We start from the raw sequence: 20,997 nt of genomic DNA on the forward strand, positions 1-20,997 counted from the left end.
CATTGTGTGTTCTGCAGAAAGCTGAATACCATTTTCATAGGATACCTTGTGGACAATCATTTTTTCAGATAAAGAGTGAAGGGGCACAGCTCCAAGAGGAATTAACACCATTTTTCAGATTGTAATCCAAATAATGCTGCGTGATAGACTGAGCTTTTGTATGGTTTGTTCTGGTACCATCTCTTCCCCTCTTCCTCTCATTTCTTCCAATCTCCAGCCTGTTTTTTTTTCTTTTGTGTGTAAAAAAAGGATAGTAGGGGTGTAGCAGCAGAAGCAGGAAGACACAATCTAAGATGGATGGTGGCGAGGTTGATGTATGTGCTGTGGCTGACACTCAGCTCACGCAATCTTTTTGGATAAAATATAGACCATAAATAAGCAGGTAATTGGATGGTGAGAGATGAATACATGGCTTTAGCGCAAATGAAGCCTCACAATGTTTAATTTAAATTCTATTTCTTTGCAGAACTCCTCCCTTCTATCTGACAATGCAATTAAAAAATGATCATTTTATCTTAGATTTTCAGTTGTATGCAAACAGTCATGGTGGCAGCATTTTAATTCAAGGGTGGATTGAACATGACAGCAGTATTCATGCAACTTATTAATGTTGTCCAGTACAACAAAGGTGAGTGGACTTGAAGACAAAAGGTTCAAATACATCATGAAAATGGATGCTAAAAGTCTTAATTTCCACCACATGCAGTTGGATTGTAATGTTCTTTCATGGTGAAATGTGCGAGGAAGAAAAAAAATCACAGATACAAATCCTTCACATCTAATTACGCCTCATCAAGGCTTGTCTCTTGGAGACTCTTTTCTTTGTATGATGGCTGTCAAAAACCATAGAATTCTGCCAGTGGTATGCAGTTTCATCTCATGCTCTAAATTTGTCCCCCCAGTTGATTGCTCTCTGGTCATGTGGTGATTTCTCCTGATCTCCACAAGGTTGTTGAAAGAAGGTAGGGCACTCTTTTGTGCTTTCGGGCACATTCTATGGACCATATTACATGTGACAGATTGAGACTGTAGAGAAGAGCGTGAATGTGTGTGTGTGTGTGTGTGTGTGTGTGTGTGTGGGGGGGGGGGGGGTCTGTGATATTATGGTTGACAGTTAATTACGAGGGTGACATGTTACCGCCATTGTGGCCACCACTAATAACTTATTCCCATCCAATAGACAACTGGACATCAGACTCATCAAAAAAGGGGGTTTATGGGCAAGAGTTATTGAACTCAATTTCATTTATTCCCTTCAAGGCCAAAGATCAGATTGGGGATTTGATGATACCATCTGTAATCAAGTGAAACCAAGTGATTTCAAAACAGGCATGGATGTTGGCAAGTATATATCTGAGATCACAGACCTGCACTCAAGCCTGATGTACTTCTTACCGCCTCCAGACTTACTTAGTCATTCTTACTCCTTAACCCACATTGATCAAGCCACGATGCACGATGAGATGGAGTGGTGTGGGACTAAGACACCTTAGAAGAAGGAGTGGTCTTATCACCAGCTCAATTCCATCTGTCACCCTCTATCATGTGGCTATTGCATATTGGATATCAGTCAATGAGATGCTATTATGTCCAAATCTATTACCAGTGACACTGAAACCCAATCAGGAAAGTGATCACATCATAATCCCCAGCTGGTAAAGCTCCATGACTGCAACTTCAGCATGTTATGGATATCACTCAGGCTTCTAAATGCTTCCTTGCACTCCTTTACACAGGGTCTAAATACCCACGACATAACAAAGCACTTGATTACTCAATCAAACTACATCTGAATATTATTCAAGGCCCATTATGAAGAGAGAATGTTACTGAAGCTTTAAGAGCCATTTTTTTCTAAATGTGTGCCCATGTTTCTTTCATTACAGAGTAGCTTCAACATTTATTGCAAATGGCTTCTGCAGCAAATATGCAGGGGGGGACAAACTGTTATGACAGGGACACATTAAGATGAAGAATGCCATCCATGGGGTAAACATTTACAGCTTTGTTTTGTTAATGATCCGTTCTTATCGTCCTCTCACAGGCATGTAGTCTGAATGCAGTTCGTATTCCCATCAGCACTCCAGTGGGCTCCTGGAGAATTACATTAATTGAGGTGGAGTGAGAAGGGGCATGCTTCCCAAAGAATTAAATGTGGCTGAGGAAAACACAAGACAACGGCGCTCAATAAATGAGGACCTGCATGTCCAAGACCAGTAATGACTGGATCAATGAATGCTGAGATTAATGCATTTATAACAGAATCCATGGGGACAATGAAGATGTTGCCTCATATTAGGAAGTGTGTTGTGCCTTGTGCTCTTTTTACAACTACGTTTTGTACAAGTAGCCATCTCATCAGTCTCATGTACAATCTCAATTGAATGGAGAATAAGAGCGCTTTTTTATGTTCCCTGATACAAACAGCTGTCTGGGGTAGATACCTAACTCTCTTTGATCAGGTCATACCAACCACCCTGCTAGATTTTTGAATGGATGAGACCAGTTTCTATAACTTTGAAAGGCATATTCGACCATTCTTATAAGGTAAGACTTCAGCTGCTCAACAGTGTCCTCTGTTTTATTTTACTCTCCATAATGCTCCCTCTCTGTTCAATGGTTTTGCTGGTTTGAATGAGGAGAAAATCATAATTTCTTAAAGTGACTTTTAACTTTATTTTAACTTCAGACTTAAAGAACCACAAGAGACTTAAAGAACCACAAGAGGCCACAATTTCTGTATAACCCTGAGTCAGTCAGAATTACATTTCTCGAAAGCTACTACATAGTTACTGTAATTAAACCCTGAAGCTCTACTTTAAACAGGTTTTACTATGTGTACTAAGTTGTTTAATTATTTCTTTCCACATGTAGCCTTTTTAAATAACATGCTATCAACACTCTGGATCTTGTTCCATGTCTCTGAATGAGACTGTCAGCCTTCATTAACTTCACCACAGTAAGTACAATCAAGCGTGCACAGGGAGAGCCATTGTTAAGACTCAACTGTGGCCCAAAGCTTTAGTTTTACCTGTCACACAACATCATTCCTGAGCCTCATTAAATACCATTGTTAAATACCTGTAAGCTGCTAGGAAATCCATGTGAGGATTCTGACGTTATCTGCAGTAAGAAGTGTTGAAAGCCTTTTTAACCCAGTCCTCTCTAAAGCAGCCGGGCTCATCATGAATGGGCATGATATGCACAATTGTATTTTATGGGCTATTTGCATTATGACAATAGTCAATACTTAAATTTAGAATAAGCAGAGACCACAATTGCCAATGTCTTACTGATCACAGTGTAGCACATGATTTTGGGGGGAAGATTGTCATTTTCGGAATCACTTTTGGATATATATTTTTTTTTCATTTCTTGTCATTTAAAGTAAATTCAACAGCCAAGGCTAAGAGATGAATAAAAGCACACATGATTCTTAAGATGTGTCTGATTTATAGTACAGACCATGTATATCGACAGCCATATTTTGAATATATCCATCTTAACCAGGATAGTGTGACCTTTAGCTCCCATAGTAAGATCACTTTCACAGTGCTATAATGTCACCCAGCTGAATTTGCAAAGAAAGGTTACTCTTGTGTCATTGAGAAGCTAAGCTGCCTGGTGGGATTGCTGGCTGGAGCTGGGGCCTGTGAAATGGCAGGGCTTAAATGTAAGCTGACGCCCGACAGATGGACAGCAAAGCCCTAATCCGGGCGAAGAAGATGGTAGGTGCAACAAGGTGCAGAATTCCAACAGTGTCCAGCTGTTGCCCCGATGAAAACTTTGCCATAAAACCTGTCAACATTGCCCTCCTGAACTTCACCTACTAAAAAGGTCATTTTCTGTCTGTACCTTCTGAACTTCACCTCCTCAAGGGGTCGTTGATGGATTCTGTGTAAGTGCTGTCCTTACAGATACAGCTTAGAACACAGATCTTGTGAGTTCACAAAGAAGGCATCAAAGTAATTCACCTTAAGCATGCCCAAGTGGAAACTAGAACTGATATCTCGGCAAAACTACTTAACGGTGACTAAAAAAACTCTTCTCTTTCTAAACAGTATATGTACATTTTCTCTCTTAAGTTTATCTTTTGTTTCTTAAGATAATCAGGCACTCTATTGTTACTCCACTATTATTTAAGGGTACTTGAGCCTTTAGGGATTGAATTCCTTTTGAAAAGCTTTTAGGGGCTGTCGACTTTTCACTCTGACCTTATCGAGTGATGTAGGTGGAAGTGGTGAAAAATCAATTGTGTTATCGTTGTTGTTATGGTCACAGGTTTAAATGCAATGTTGTATGCATTTTTCGTGTTTTTCTTTAATTATTTTCTTACCTTAAATGCACCAATTGGACAACAATTGGTGCATTTTTGTCCTTCTTGAGGATGTGTTTACTAGTCATTTGAGTTCCAAAATAAAACCAACAAACTGTAAGTAATGATGCCTGATATTTCCAAAAGGGTGCAGAGTTCAGCAGTTTACTCATGTCGGTTGATCAAACTCGGTCAACTCGGTAGATCAGCCAGGCTCCTAATTTGGCAACTTTTTTAACAGAAAGTTGGTTGCCGTGCTTGAGAGAAGGAGACTGTATGTCTTCTGTATGTAATTTTTCCATCATTATTCAGCTCATTAGGCTCATCTCTCCAGCTCTGTTCTGAGAATCACCATTAATTGGCGCTTCTGAGGAGTTTCGTTTTCAAAGAGAAATGGCCTCAAGAATGTCCAACTTTTCTAAAGAAAACCTACAATTTTGGAGGAACCCCAATCAGAACTCACTAATGAGGAACCAAACTCCTCTTACATCCAAAAGAAAATAAATCAGTGCCTGCCAATACTTCATACAGAGAGAAGATACAAACATCTTTCATTAATTCCTGATCAGAGGACGATTAGGATGACATGCAGGTTCTGAGGATGTTTTGTAATTTGACAAAAAATACTAACAATTATATGTTTAAGCACCACTTCAGTGAGTAGAATTGACAGTATATTGCTGTTTAGAAGGTAAAACAACTGTATGGTGAAGTTATTTTTAAAACCATTATGATATGGCACCTAAACTAACTGGAATGATCTCAAGAAAAAAAAAAAAAGAAGAAAACATGAGCTCTGCATAAAATGAGAGCTCGGGGGCACATTCACATAAATCCCTCCATCCATACTGTCCATCCAAACATCCATCAATCACCTTTTCTTAAAGAGCCTTCAACAATATTCTATAAAGTTGCTTTGAGCTTTGTTTTAACTGATGTAAAGATTATTTTTGTTGCGCTTTAATGTTTTCTTTTTTCTGGCCTCCCAAGTATATTAGTATCAAAAGCGATCTTCCAGCAATTCCAAACAGTAACCATCAAATACACATACTAAAGTAATTACTAGTGCAGGTGGTACTCCACTGTGTGCGACCCAGCAGCCTAGATGTTAAATGACTCAGTAGTCTGTAAAACTGAATTGCCCTTCTGGGATTAATAAATTGTCTGGATCTGAATTCTAAAAGAGCATATTCTTATCGATGCAATCTTGTTTTTTTTAATTTAGTGCAGATTTTGAACAACCAAAACCCAACAGCTTGAGAATTTCTGAGACCTTGCATGTATAAAAGGAACACCTGTGCCACTGGCTTAATGCTAACGTCAGTAATACAGGATAAAGTATACAACAGGGTTAAATGCGGATCTTCCACAGGTACACTGTGTCCCATATTCCCAAACAATAGTAGCCTGCCAACAGTTGCTCATCAGTACTACAGACAAAGAACAGCTGATTAGATGTTATCAGCTTTGCAGGTCTTTAAAGCAAAGCACTGAACAAACTTAAATTCTGATATTGGCGCTAGAGAGGAGAGGTCAGAGGATCACCAACCCCAAACTTTAAAATCAGATATTCAACACAACCCTAGTGGGAAAAAATCTCCAATTGTGGTTTTTAAATCCCAACATATTGAAAAATTAACGAACTACAACATACAAAATAGTGTTTCATGGTGAAGAATCAAAATCTAAAATTAAATGGCAAACAAGAAAAAGTTAAAAACTACTGTCTGCAACTCATAAGTATTGACAAGGTAAACATGAGAAGTAGGTATTGCAGCAGCTGCAGTACATTTAGAGGAAGGAGAAAGTAAAAAGAACAGCTACAGTATATTGTGAAAGATTGAGCTTTCCAGGAGAGACTGAGAGACAGAGAGCGAGCTGCTGAGATGGCCTCTCCTCTGATTGAGACTGAGTCTTTAAAGGTGTTACGGGGATACTATGAATACACATACATTGACAGATGTTCTATAATAAGGCAATAGTGATGTGTTAATGCTGAACTACTTTTCTTTTCTCAATAACTACTATGCATGAACAATTCTGTACCCAGTCTTTGAGAATGAATCATGAGTTGCATCTCACTTTTCCTGTCTCCCCCCCCCCAAAAAAAAAAGAGACACCCCTCCCTCTGAGGCCTGAACTTTTGGCAGAGGACAACTTGCTGACAGAGCTGTCAAGACATGAGCCGATTATGTCCGGGGGGGGGGGCACACGGTTACACATGGATTCTTCTCTGAACACCACAGGATATGCCAAACTAAAGTGCTCCGGAGCAAACACTTGCTGCTACACCGGCTGAACAGAAAAACACTGCGGCCGTGGTAACTAAGTAATGTATGATGAAGGTCACAGGGCTTATACTTGTGATTTTTTTTACTGGATAGTGGTCTTGGATGAGTTTTGCAGCGTGTGGGAAGAAGCCTGGCTTGTTCTAGTTTGTTTACTTTGCAGGATAGAAAGGCCAGCACTAACACGGCCCCATGAGGCGCTTTAAGACAGTCTGTTTCAAGCAAAGGGCCAAAGAGATTATTTTTTTAATTCACTCAGCTGGTCCACTCACACTATTTTATAACATGTGCTCGCTACAAACTTAGTTTCAATGACTTCTGTGAGGTCAATAAAAGGCTAACATGTCAGAATGCCTGATGTGCTTGGTTATAAATCAATTTCCAAACAAATATATCAGCTATTCTCTTATCCTTATTCCTGTATCAAATATGTTATTTTTTTATTTTTTATTTTTTTTTTTGGGGGGGGGGGGGGTTGTGTCACTAAAATGAAATATGTTGGATTTTTGGGATATGAGTCAAACAAAGATAGTTGTTCAAGGGTTGTTTTTTTATTTTTATTTTTTTTTTACAATTTTAAGACATTAAATGTGACAAATTATCCTTAAGTTAGAGATACTTAAGAGAAGAAGAGCATGGGAACCAGAAAATCTGTTCGCACATTTTGTTTGCTTTGGCAAATATGTCTTGTCATCCTCCTGTACGGACAGATTTCTATCCAACCTAATTCGGGTTGGGTCAGTCACAACTAATATGGTGGTGGTTATGCATGGAAGAGTGCAATGAAAGCTACGCAACAGACTGAGGAAGATGCTGCAGCTGCTTGCCAGTTGGAAAAGGTACAGACAATGACATCATGGCTCTTTGAGCAAGAGGACTTAACATTCTGTATCAGTATAGCAAAGTTTCAGAAATCTAATGTTTCTATTAACTAACTATTTACTATCAACACTAATCAGACACTCTAATATAACATGGCCACACACAAAGGTACTAATACTGTGTCTAAGCTTAATCATGCAGATACAACAAAAACTAGTTTGCTGCTCTGCAAAGGAAATTAATCCACTTCCATTCACTTTGCAGCAGATACAGATTCAAATCGATGTTTTATGCTACTTGTGTTGTGTTTTAGATCTTCAGTGCACAGAACAGACCCGGCAGCAGTATTAAAGCTTCCATACAAATAGCCCTGAATATACCTCTCATTCTTCAAAGACGCTTTGCATATACCCCAAAAAAAGTTAGAACTTATTTTACATGACAAGGCTCACAGTACAGTTCAGATAACCTGAAAGCTCTTCACAGGAGTTTTTTTTAAGGAGGTTTATGAAATGGACTGAATTATGGCTGATGCCTCTTTATAACCTGAAAAAAGCAGATAAGCCCATCAGCATCCAGACTGATGGTTTCTATATTGTTACTTCTTGTGTTGGAAACTGCTGATAGGGGTGTCAGACAGCATGAGTTACGACATGCTGCAGAAACAACTTTTTTATATATTTACAACAACCATTAATGAATGGTTTGAAAAATAAACAACAGAAAAGTGATCATTTATAGAATAAAAAATACTTTTCCTATAGAAGGACAACATCAGCAAACAATAACCTCTTTTTCCAAATGGGACAATATGGGAAGCAGCAAAACGACACAAGAAGTTACTCATGGGAGCTTTAAGATACACACTCTTTTGTGAACAGTGTAATTCAATTCCTTTGAATCCCTAATTAAGAAACCTTTTCCTTCTCTAGCATGATATTGCCACAAGCACCTAATCAGGAAGAAACACTGATTCCTCACTGTTACGATTGTAATGAATTCACAAGAAAATAAACAGGTTTCCCTCGAATGCTGCTTTGATCAGGAGCCATACATTTCATAAAGTAATCACCTATCTTTTCCTCACCTACAACATCTTCTTGTTTGGCCCAATTCAGAAACATTTAAGAAAAAAAGATTCTGCCAGTCCAGACTCATCATTCATCACCCCAAGCTGGAGGACATGTAAAATGAAAAACAAACAAAGTCCTTGTTAGCTCTCTCAAAGAATTGCCAAAGCATCGAAACATATTTGAATAATCCATGTTTGTGTTCAGAATTAGATAGATAGATAGATAGATAGATAGATAGATAGATAGATAGATAGATAGATAGATAGATAGATAGATAGATAGATAGATAGATAGATAGATAGATAGATAGATAGATAGATAGATAGATAGATACTTTATTGATCCTGAGGGAAATTCAAGGAAATTAATCACATATGAGGCTCTGACTTAAGAGTTATGCAAGCTAACTCTTCCTATACTGCACATATGTATGAAAAAGACTGTCAGATTTAACTTGAGAATGGCAGCAGTGAGAAGTACTATGAGGAACGTTTTGAATTGTGGCCATATTCAATTCCACATGTGAAGGCTCAGAGGATGAGTGACCATTTTGGAAGGGTGGAGGCTGAACATATTACTCCACCTCTGAGGGAATAAATGTTTCCCTCGAATGAAAAGAGCGGATTTGGCAACGTTGACCCTCAACTTGGACTTTTACTTAGGTTTGCTTTTTTGCTAGCTCATGGAACAACCAAACTCATCTCTACACATCTGTAGGATATAGTCCTAATAGCTTCGACTGTACCGCAAGCTACGCTGGTTCCTCAATTAAGGGAGTCAACACGGAAACATGCCTTCATTTCATAATGAATAATTTAGCCTGTATCTTATTGGCTGCTAGTGTTTGTGATGGGCACAGTGTGGAGCAGCTCGGGGCCATATTGACTTTAATTGTGACTGGCATCTACAGGCTTTCCTCCCAGTGTGCTGAAGAAAATGTCCCTGATGCTTGGCGGACCCTGCAGCTCGCAATGAGGTCTTTAAAGGGAAATGAGCTGTAATTAGTTGATAGAGAGGTGACCTCGATTGCAGAAAATGCCATGTTAATGCAGTGCAATCAGACGCTGGAGAATACTGCGGCTGCTGTCTGAAGCACAGAGTAGAATAGATTAAAGGAAAACACTGTGGTGCAACAGGGAGCTCCAACAATGTAGTGATTGTTTTGGACATTCATCATAGTTTGTCAATATCCATACAAGCAGAAAAATAGAAAACTATTTGTGAGACTTTGCATTGATAGTAAAAAAAATGAACCCAAAGCTTTGGTACAGGGGTGCCGGATAGCTTAGCAGATATGTTAGTCCCCCCCCCTCTTAGTGACAAGGAAGTGTGGACAACAGAAACATGAGGAATACAAAGGAGGAATCATTCCTGCATTTTGTGTCTCCAGATAACACTTATTATGAATTGGCGCTATACAAGTAATGATTGACTGATCGTTGTTAACTATTTTACTTCTTAAGACATTTTCCCAAAATCTCCAAAATGAGCTGCAAGGAGTAAAGAAACCCCAGCTTCATTTACATTCTGTCCACTAGATGGCGCTGATAGCAATTTTCTTTTATATGACTTAAATGTGTGAAAACGTACCTTCCTCATTCTTTTTCTCTGATCCTTGTCAAAGATTTGTCAAAACAAAGTCTATATATAGATTTATTTTGATGTGTTAAAACTTCCCTCTCAACTATCCCTTTCATTCCAAAATTCCTGAAGAGCATTATTCAGGGTTGACTTTGTGTGTTGACCGTTAACAAAGGGAATCTGATGTAATAAGAATTAATTTGTTTGTAATCTCAATGATACATAAAAGTGTTTTCTCATAAAAATGTCCACTAGAAATGTTGAACAAATGTTTGCATTTATTTTGCCATTGATTAATGGGTCAAACAGATTCTTCAGTGTCATAAAATGAGAGATAAATTACAAATCTGAATTTGTAAAAGGAAAAAGACAACAAAATGTGTACTGCATTATATTTTAACCTTCCACTAAACTTAACTGTCACTATTATTGGTCCCTGATCCGGCCCTGGTATCTTTTGTATCCATACAATTTATTTTATCATTTAAATGTCTCGTTCAGTATGTAATTATATACTCCTATGTTCAAGAAACCTCTAAATGTACCACTTCACATCTCACTATCAGATATTCACCACAAAGAAAAAGAAAATAAGCAATGTAAAAATGTCCTAGCTTCAACCTTGGGTCATTTTTCTCATCTTTTAAACGACATAGTTCTTTCAAAGACTTGTTTTTGTAGGATACCCATGAAGGTGAACTCAATTTGGAGACTGAAAAGACAGCATTTCATTGAGGTATAATGGGTGCTTGAGTAACCACACCTTCAGCAAGGTGACAGAGTGCAAGATCCAAGAAACAATTTCATCCGGAAAAAATTTATAAAAAAAGTACAAATATTTTTCTACTCCCTATACTGTTTTTGATTTATGGATCCCAAATGTATGGACTTGTGTATAAAACTGCCTCAGCAGAGTCACTTCAGTTTACCCATTAAGGATTTATCTCCGTTAATGGAGAGGGCTCAGACAGAAACACTGTCTCATAAGTGCTTTATCAAAAAAACGGAGATGCATTATATACATGGCATGAGCCAGCCAAAGCTCTGTGGCCGATTGTGTTTCTGCACCAAACTAAACAATTTTCTTCTTTCCTCTCCACTGCAATACAAGAAGTGAAAAGGGAGATAAACACCTTCTATACAACCAGTGACAGGTCTGCTGTGTATCGCCGAGGCCAACCTCCATTTTTATGGCAAGAGTAAACGTGTATGCGTGCTGACCGAGGCTGTGCGTGGTGACTTTCAGCACAAAAAAATACAATGACAGCAGAGCCAGAACACTGCATTTAAAATTCATACAGATCTGCTCTCGCATGGGCAAACAGTGACTCAGGAGTCCTTCTCCAGCTCAAATGAATCACCTGATTGTAGATGCAAATGCAATAGCGCCTGTTGAGGCATGCAAACTCATTGTAAATGAATTGTTCAGAGGCAATGGTTGGCTAGGTAATCGATTTCAATGGCTTTCTGCTGATAAACTAGGGGGGTGATTGGCACATAAATACAATGTATGCTATGTAGGTTATGGTTGGATTTGCACTATAAGCTGCTGTATAAGCTTTCACAAGGCTTCCATCAAAAACAAAAACAATCCTGGGCACCTTGAGGGTTCCAAGAATTCTTTCTCCAAAACCTGAGTCTACTGTGCACAGTACTGCAATACTCCTTTGATTCCTCCAGTCAGCGTCCAAAATGTAATCATCCAACCTTTTTTAAAAAGTACAATTTCACCAAAACAACCTATTGTCAATGCACCCCCCCCCCCCCCCCCCCCCCCCCCCCCCCACACACACACCCACACACACCATACACCAAAATTAGCAAGCCTTGTCGACCCCAACGTGGCTCGAGTGCAGAGATAGGGGAACCTAATCCATGTCCTCTGAGAGATCGCCCAGAAAGATGAAGCCTTAATTAGCTAGATAAAACCCTACATAATGACGCTATTGATATAGACTCGGAAATGAGGTCTAAGCAGGACTAAAAAGAGAAGAAAAAAAGAGCATCATATATTAGATGGCCGAGGCGAGAGGTTAGCACAGTAACTGCAGTGGGCAGAAAAAAAAGTGGCTCTTCACTCTGACTCTTAATTTCAACGTGGGAGCATTGTCTCATCTTTCTGAGCAATCCACCTGCAGAAAAAAAAAATCTCTCATAAGAAGCTTAGAGAAAAATGCTGACCTTCATATAATCAAAGATTATGTGGAGGAAAACAACAACAGTTTTTGGAGTACTTAAGCAATAGCACTCATGGGAGGTTCGAGCAATTAAAGGCAAAATTACTTGTCTAAGCTGTCCTTGTATCCTCCCGTTCCCTATCTCTGGTTCCCTGTAGTATGAGACGAGGTCATAAAGATAGTGCGAAGAAAAGAATCACATCTCACTTGCGCTGCTAATCCTAGGGGGTACGAGAGGGAGTAGAATCTCCCTTTTAGAAAGACAATCTAGGTATTTCACATGCTACACATGGATCAATGACAAGGTGACCCCGTATAGTAATACCAGATGGCTTTAAGGTTGGCAGAGACACCACAAATCCCTTGTCAACACTTGTGCACACTTTAAAAGAAGTCACAGAAAAAGGTATTACTGTAGAACTTTACTTTATCAAGAAACACTGCGTTGAAGAATGGTGCATTTAAGGGTGGATTAATACCTCTGAGAAAAACCTCATTACATTCTCAGTGCAACTCATATCACAGTCCATCCAGCCTCAGTTTTCTGAGTGAGGAAGTGAGCCATTCTGCCTCTTCCGCTCTAATGAATCAATGAGAATGTGGCTGTCTTTTTCCTTTGTTTTCACCCGCCCCGAAAAGAACTGTGTCTTTGTCGCAGCCCGCTGACAGCCAGATGATTTGCCAGTGGACAGACTTTTTAGAGTTCTCTCTCTGGAGTCTCATCATGTTAGGCACATTGTGGTGTACCTAGTAATAAGTCAGCAGTGCCAAAAAACTGGTAAATGTGTTCAATGTATTTTTTCAGTTTGTTTTTCAAGCAAACATGCTGAATGAAATAGTCAGGACACAAACAATTTTATGAAAGAAAATGCAGTTTTTCTCTCTCTGCGTCGCCAAAACTAGTATTGGTTTTACACTGAGGCCATGGCAGAGACACAATGGACCATTGGAAATCATGATGCCGTTTGATGCTAAATTAAATAATAGTTGACTTCTCATAATTGATTAATAAATAGAAAACCAAAATATTTTTTTTGTAACTTTACATTTTTTTATTTATCTATCTATCATGAAACTGTTATGGCGACGATGTGTCTTAAAACACTCTATCATAAGCCTCACATACCATGGTTAATATATCACTGTTTGACTCATTATTACCAACATGGCAGCAGCAGGTGGAAAAAAAAACACAAAAATGCTGAATAATTTATTTGACATTTGCATATCTACCACAGGTTGGGGACCATGGTGAGGGTAGATTATGTTACAGAGGTAGAAGCCTCCAGGGGTTTCTTTTTTAAGAGTATAGGGGACGTTTTTAGAGCCCATTACGTCACACTGTAAGCAAGATTATATTTTTTTCACTTGATATTGATTCATTTTCATCTTTGTTATAACTTTCCCCACCTCTGCACCTTCGACCTTTGCTAAATCAGTTATGAGGTGGAAGGGTTAAATTGCCTGGACCATCTTCAGCACCCTGCAGACCTGATCTCTGTCTCTCCTTCAGTTTCCCACAGGTTCTCAAACTACTTTGCACTTCTGTGGCGGCACGTCACTTGCCAGCGTCCAGCAAGGTCAAATGCCATTTCATTTTCTCGCCTTTGATCGCTGCCTGGCTCTTTCATCAGGCCCACCCTCCCTGTCCACCCACACGCCGCCATTTCACCGGTTTAACTGCCCTCACTCATCCCCCTGCAGCTTTAGAGGATGCAACGGGCAGAAGCCGCAGTTAAAATATGTCTGTCCAGAGGAAATACATAAGCAATCGATCAACTTCATCTTGACAAACTCATGAAGTCAAAGCTATGCGTTGCTTTTAGACATGATGAGGAATATAATCCAAACAGAGCACATTGTGAATTTAAGAGTGGCATGCATAAATCTCAAAGCCCTCCACCAGTAATTCTGCTTCTTCTGTCCTTGGGTGAAGCTTTGTGCATTCTGCTTTTCCAAATGAAAGCAGAAACACTTTGACTAAATGAGAACCTCCATCTGTCTCCCTGCAAAATCCCCCCTACACACACACACACACACACACGCTGGGAAGGCCTGCTTAGAAAGGAGGCTGAATTGTGTGAGTTTTTTCCCCCCCACAAAAATCACAGAATAACCACAAACACCAAACACGAGCTACAATGCCGAAACCACAGCACTTTAGTAATTTACCAAAAGAACAAAATATATGATTTGGAGCCTAATGAATACACCTTTAAGCCAAAAAAAAAAACCATAACCCACCACTCCCAAAAGTGTCTTTACTATTTATATCATCTTAGTCTTTATGCTGTCCAGCTTAATAGCTACATGTTTAAATGTGTGAAATACAGTTGGCCCAATGGACCTTACAACATGTAAATTAACCCTGCGAGGACCCAATATAATGTAAACCGAAAATTATTTTTTTTAATATTGGAGCTTCTCCATTAAGATCCTGGAATTACTGATAACAATTAATTATTAAAATAATTGCAAAAGAAATCATTTGAAACAATTTGACACACATCGAACAGTCATGCCTTTAAGAAACAGCATTACATTAAATGATGTTTTTTTATTATTGATTTTCACAAAAGCCCTTTTAGGGACAAGTGTTGCAAATTACCACCCGCTATAAACACTCGGATACTTGGATTGCTGTTTTCAGTTTGTCTATCTATAGTTTCAATAAATGATGTCCATGTTAAACCATGTTGAATGATTTAATGTGCTCATTAGACATTGATCATAAAATATTCAATTTAAAATTTGATCCACTTTATATCAATGGTTAATGCTTTAACCATTTACAGGTAAAATACATATGATATGTTTTAATGTTCTTCTTTAGCTTGTCTTGCTTGTTTTCAGAGCATTATTAGTAAAGCACTTTGGGGGTTTTTGGCTGCTCGTCAGATTTAATAAGCATTGTTGACACTTTTTTTTTTGGCCGGGAAAACTTGCGATGAGAATTTGTCAATTTTAAAATAATGCTGGGCTAAAGATGTAAAAAAAAAAAACAGGAATTAAAATAATTTTAATAGGCAGCACTGACTCACCCTGGCTTTCTCCAAGTTTGCGGTGTTTAAACTTTTGATCATATTTTAGATTCATCAGTGCTGAATGGTATTATGTATTGTATTTAAAGGGTGGCTTATGTATGCATGGATCATATCCTTGCTGACACAATCAATACACATAGACATGTCTTTGACTATAAACAGTACAACGCTTGAATACAGAAGTAGATCAGCATGGTTACAATATGATTGTTACGAAGGATGGAAACACATTCAGGGGAAAGACATATGTACAAGAATTGATAGATGCTGTCTTTCATATCAATGATTTTTTTTCCAGCTCCTTCACGTCTGACAAACCAACATCTTCTCATGCCACCCTGTCTGGTCGATAACCTGAAATCTGAACTCTTGTTCCCTCTCTGCACTTTCGCTCGCCTCCATTGACAGTATTAGCAGTTCTTTGTTCCAATGTTCTGTCATTGCTTTTCCTTCTCCCAGCAGTGACAGCGAGTGGGTGAAAGAAAAGCCAGTGTGCGGTAAGAAGGGGTGAAAGCGAGGGAGACAAGCAAACAGTGACAGAGAGAGAGAGAGAGAGAGAGAGAGAGAGACATGTTTAAGGGATGTTAAAAAGTAAAAGCAAGAATGAGGAAGAGCACCAAACAGATGGAGAAAAGGGAGCTTTTAGGGAACTAAAAGCCTCTGCCCCTTTGTACCTCAAAGCTCGGTCCTGTTGTCTCGAATCACATGATGAATAGGAACAGACCGTCAATGGATAAAAAGCAATGAAAGTTATCTGACCAAAAAGAAGAGGATAATGTGCTTGAGGCACATTAAAATATTGGAATTATCAAAGAACGCTTTAATCCAACTATCACAGAGAGTAGCCTGCCTGTACTGAGGCAGCACTTGAACAGGGGTGCTCATGTTCTTAATGAATTCTAATGGGATTACTGGCTGCTAATGGCTCTTATGAGTGGCACGAAATATCAACAGCAACAAAACAAGTTCTGAGACATGTTCAAGCCTTCGTCAAAATGAATTAGCCCAATTCAAAGAAAGGAACTGCTTGTTGGTCAGCTAAAACATAAGCAGGTTTGTCCCTGAATTAGGACCAAAAAGATATCCAAAATGATTAATTCATATGGAGGAGTCCTGTAGCAGACCAGGTGTAGATGACAACTTCACTCCTAAGTAGAGCCTCGGCCGGCGCACTAGACAAAAGGAGAGAGAGTGGAGAGTGCTAGTACTGTACCAAAACATCGAACTCTGTGAACTCTGGCTCTCAATGAGGTATTTTAACAGCTATTATAAGAGCAAGGTGGGGTAAAAACACAAACTTGTTCCCACTTATGGAAAATATACTCCATTGTTGAGTGGCTGTACAAGTGGGGCTCCTATTGTCCCAAAATTGGGTTTCTCGTCACCGATGAATAGCACTGCTTGAATAAATGCTTTCAGTAGAACAGATGGAACATATTGTAATTTTGCTGCACAATACTTATCATCACCGGCGCAAAACAATTTATTCAGTCTCTGGTTATAAATCCATGTGTGTTTATCAAAGGAGACAATAATATTCATTGTCTACAGATGGATTGGGAAGGGAGTACATTGTAAATAACAATGTCATTGGAATCCATATCCAAAAATATCACATTTGGCTTGTCAGTTGTCAGGAAACTTGTGGTTATACACCTGAACTATAGCCAAATAAATTGACTACTCTCTGCGTCAATGACAGGACCATGTGGATATTGATAACCGAAGCAGACAGGGAATTCAAGTGAGCCTTTTATCAACTTCCTTCAGCAGCTCCATGCAGATGTTTTAGCTCTACTCTTCTATCCCCAGCTGCAAATCTGAGGCCATCCACTGCCTCAGGAAATGGAGTTTACGGCCCACTAGCAGCTTAGTAGGGTGATATAAGTGTCATTCATACAATCATCTAAAAGATGGGTGTCCACGTTTAAGTCTGCCTGGCAACAGGGGAACCATCATTGGACTGATTAGTCCCTATGCAGTGAATACAAATGTCCTCTTCAGAGGGCTGCTGACCCCCAACCTCATCTACCATATAAGCCTTGTTTTAATGATCTATACTCAGATATACCGAAGCTGGTTTATAGCAGGATGTTACCTCAACTCTTGCCATGATTAGTTTGCATGTATGTAATGTAAATAATGTGTAAGGGAATGGCATTGAAAGCACATTTAAGGGATGATCAAATTGCAGGCACATGTCAAGTGCTATTGGAATAAAATCTATATGGATGCTCCATTCGTGTGCCGGCTGCATCGGGTCAAGGCTTGTGGGGGCTGCTACAGTCATGTATGCATTCTTTAGCCACGGATCCATTTGCCATTTAAAAATGTGGTAGTCCAGCTTTTCTTTTATGGACTCCTTTTCACACAAACACACAAGGTGAAATCAGTTTCTCAATGCACCTTTGCAAACAAAAAAAGAAAAGACATGTTTCATAACACTGTGAGGCAGATCAGAATTAGTTGCATTTGTGTCAGCTTTTCCAACACAGATCCTTTAAAGGTGAATGGACCCTACAGGCTAATGTGAATACCTGGCATTTATATGTGTCTTTGACATGCCTCTAACAAGGCTGTACTGTTCAATGACATTTCAATGAAGCATTCATTCAAACAGTAATGAGGCTATAAGCATACCGTAGATATTCCTTTCAGAGATCCTTCCATTTGTTTTCTGCTTCTGAGAAGCAGTACATTTCATTTACTGGCAGGCAGCTTTGCCCATATATAGGGAACCAGCTTTGAGACCAGTATCATGGACGTGATAAACACAAGGTTACCAATTTGTGTAAATTCTGGATAAGCATATATAATAATTATGGTAATGTGTCCGACAGGAAAAGATTAAGGCCAATGCAGTCACACTTCAACAAATTTGATTTCACAAATGAATCAGTGGAAGCCACGATCACTCTAATGAAGGTACAGTGGAGATCAACAAATGCTTTACATGCATAAATGTGAGTAATCACTGCAGCGTTGAATATAAACCTGACTGAATGAAATTATTGAACAGAGCTTTGTTAAAGCAGGATGAATTGGTTAGAATGGAGAGCATTTTTTTCCTTCTGAATCTCCTTTTGTAGCCCTGAGTTTATCATTTTGGCACTTGCCATCTTAATTTTTCTGGAGCCAAAAATGACCACCACGGGACAATAGAGTTGCTAAACATTGCTACTCCTCGGTCTGCGTTGAAACACCAATCTGGCTGTGTCTTGTCAGTATGCATTCAGTCATTCTCTGCTTTGTCCTTTCATTTTCATTGAAACTATTACCCTTAGAAACAATGTTATGCTGTAATAAAGTAGACTTGAATCAAGATATTGAAACCATCGAGTTATTAGGAAATGGTTAAATGTTGTAACAATCAGCTGAACGGTAGGCATTTCAAGATTTAATTAACTTCTAAAATCAGAGGCTCAGTCAACTTCTCATACAGTCAATAACAGACTACATCTGTGAAAAACTGATTACATTTCAAGACAATCAGATACTTTCTTAAAAACATACAGTAACAACGTCAGAGTGACATTTGGAGATAAGTGAAATGCATATTAGTTTATTAGTTGCCACATTGTCTTTGACACAACATTATCAGGGAGGACTGTAGGACGACGTCTTAGATTAAAAAAAGACCAACAATTCTTATGGCTTTCAGGGAGCGTGTGCTGCTGCTTTTTCTGCTTATCTTTTTCTAAAGACATCCACCAAGGACAACACTGACACCCCCATCCCCCACTCATCAGACAGCCACTATGATACCACCGCAGGCTTTTTTATAAACATGCCATACAGCCTCAGGCACTGATATATCAAGGCAGTGGCATCAAGTGGACTGGCAGGCCCGGACTTATGAAAAACAACATAATTGCCGTCCCGGGTGGAAAACTCCTCAGTGTCATCCTAACATGGAGTAGGCATGGTGGCCTCACAACTGGGAGCTAATAAACACCTTGTAGATGCATAAGGTGTCAGTTTTACACCCAGGATGGATGTCTCCAAGAGACACGGCAGCACGTCATAAGCCAGCATTAGCCCGCTCACTAACACTGTTGGTCATTTTGTGCACTGTGAGAAGGCGGGTCAGTCATCACGCTGCTGACATCACGGTCCACACCTTCACCGCCCACTCCGTCTCGGCTGCTCCTCTGCCTCGCTCTGCTGACGAATCCGTGCTGGAGATGATCTCTTTCACGAGTGATTCAAATGCTCTCTGCTCTCATTTTAAAGTACAAACCCACCAAATGATACCATACTTCAAACAGACATAATGCTGTTATGTGGAGCAGTGTTTTTTTTTTTTTTTTTTTATCATGGCACTGGATACTCTGTAGAATCGCAGCAGCCAGCATACTGTGGTTCAGCTTATTGCAAACATTGATCAACGTCTTGTAATTCAATATAGCATGTCAACAGCAGCATAATGTTGGAGGAGAGGAGGGAGAGATCGAGGGAGTGCGTCTTTGTTACATGTGTCCTAAAGCCTATTGCAGGGTTAGAGAGGTGAATCCTATCGACAACTGGGAGATTGCCAAGGTCAGTGGCCCGCACATTTGTTTAATGAAGGCAGCCAGGTCGTCTGGACGAAGCGGATCACACACTTGGGCAGCGTCTTAGCTGTTGCGAGGCAGCCATGATTGAGTCAGCAGTATCCCTACCAATCATGAAGGAGAAGTAGAGAAGTGCAAAACAATTCAACACTGGATTTTTCAGCCTGTAAGTTTTGGTGTTACAAGGTCATTCTGGTGTCACTAAGAGACCAAACACCGGAGGAAACTAAAGCGATTTCAGAGCACATACCACTCTGAGGGAAACAATGAACTCAGATAAAGCTGTAATGCACCTATGAAGACCTTTTTTGCCACACCCTTGCCCGTGTGCCTGTGTGATATCGCAGAGTGTATCAGCCATCTATCATGCCGGATTGTGAACCCAGATAAAGGCAGAGAGGGCTGTGCTGAGGCTGCTCCTGCTCTATCTGGCAGTCCGCTCCCTCCGGCTATTTATAACCAATAGAGCTACAGCACTTTATGAATGTCCGCAGGCTCAGCATCACACAGTCTTCTGATCCTCTGCCGCACATTGTTTTTTGTTGTGTCATTAGGAGAGGCAGTGCAAGAGGGTGACACTTTGATGGGAGGGGGGGGGGAACTGTCATAGCCTATATTCCCTGCATATGCTGCCTGGAATAACAAACAACAGAAGGCGTGTGGCAGCATCAACACACAACTTCCAATCCTGTGTCCTGTGTAGTCGCACTGTGAGCTATATATAGATCCCAGGAATGTTGTGTTGTTGAAAACCCACCCGAAAAAAATTCCAAAAGTGGCTCCTGAGGATCAATAAAAAACGCAGGAGTCCGTTGCAGCAGGAGCCTGCTCTGCTTTTCATCCTGTGCCCATTTAACAGATAGCCATCTTTGCAGATGAATCAAATGGCATATGGGCAGGATCACGACTGCTTCACACTTGCCCACATACAGAAATGTTTTCTCAGCAGTGGCCAAAGAAAGACTAGATTAAGATAACATTTTTCTATTCAACCACACACACACACACACACACACACACACACACACACACATACCCCCCTCCCCTCTCTCTCTTACACACTCACACACACACATACACACACTCACATTCGCGGGACAATTACATTTGATTAATGGCTTAAGCCTCCGTCCTCCCAGACAGG

General features: G+C 39.7%; 1 protein-coding gene across 2 annotated transcripts in view; it reads right to left on the reverse strand.

Moving 5' to 3' along the window:
- lingo1a (leucine rich repeat and Ig domain containing 1a) overlaps positions 1–20,997 on the reverse strand; it is a 131,542-nt gene that overhangs the window by 4,747 nt on the left and 105,798 nt on the right. The gene's annotated exons all lie outside the window — the stretch shown is intronic.

Source organism: Symphodus melops (genome assembly GCF_947650265.1).
Source record: "Symphodus melops genome assembly, chromosome: 6".
NCBI lineage: Eukaryota > Metazoa > Chordata > Actinopteri > Labriformes > Labridae > Symphodus > Symphodus melops.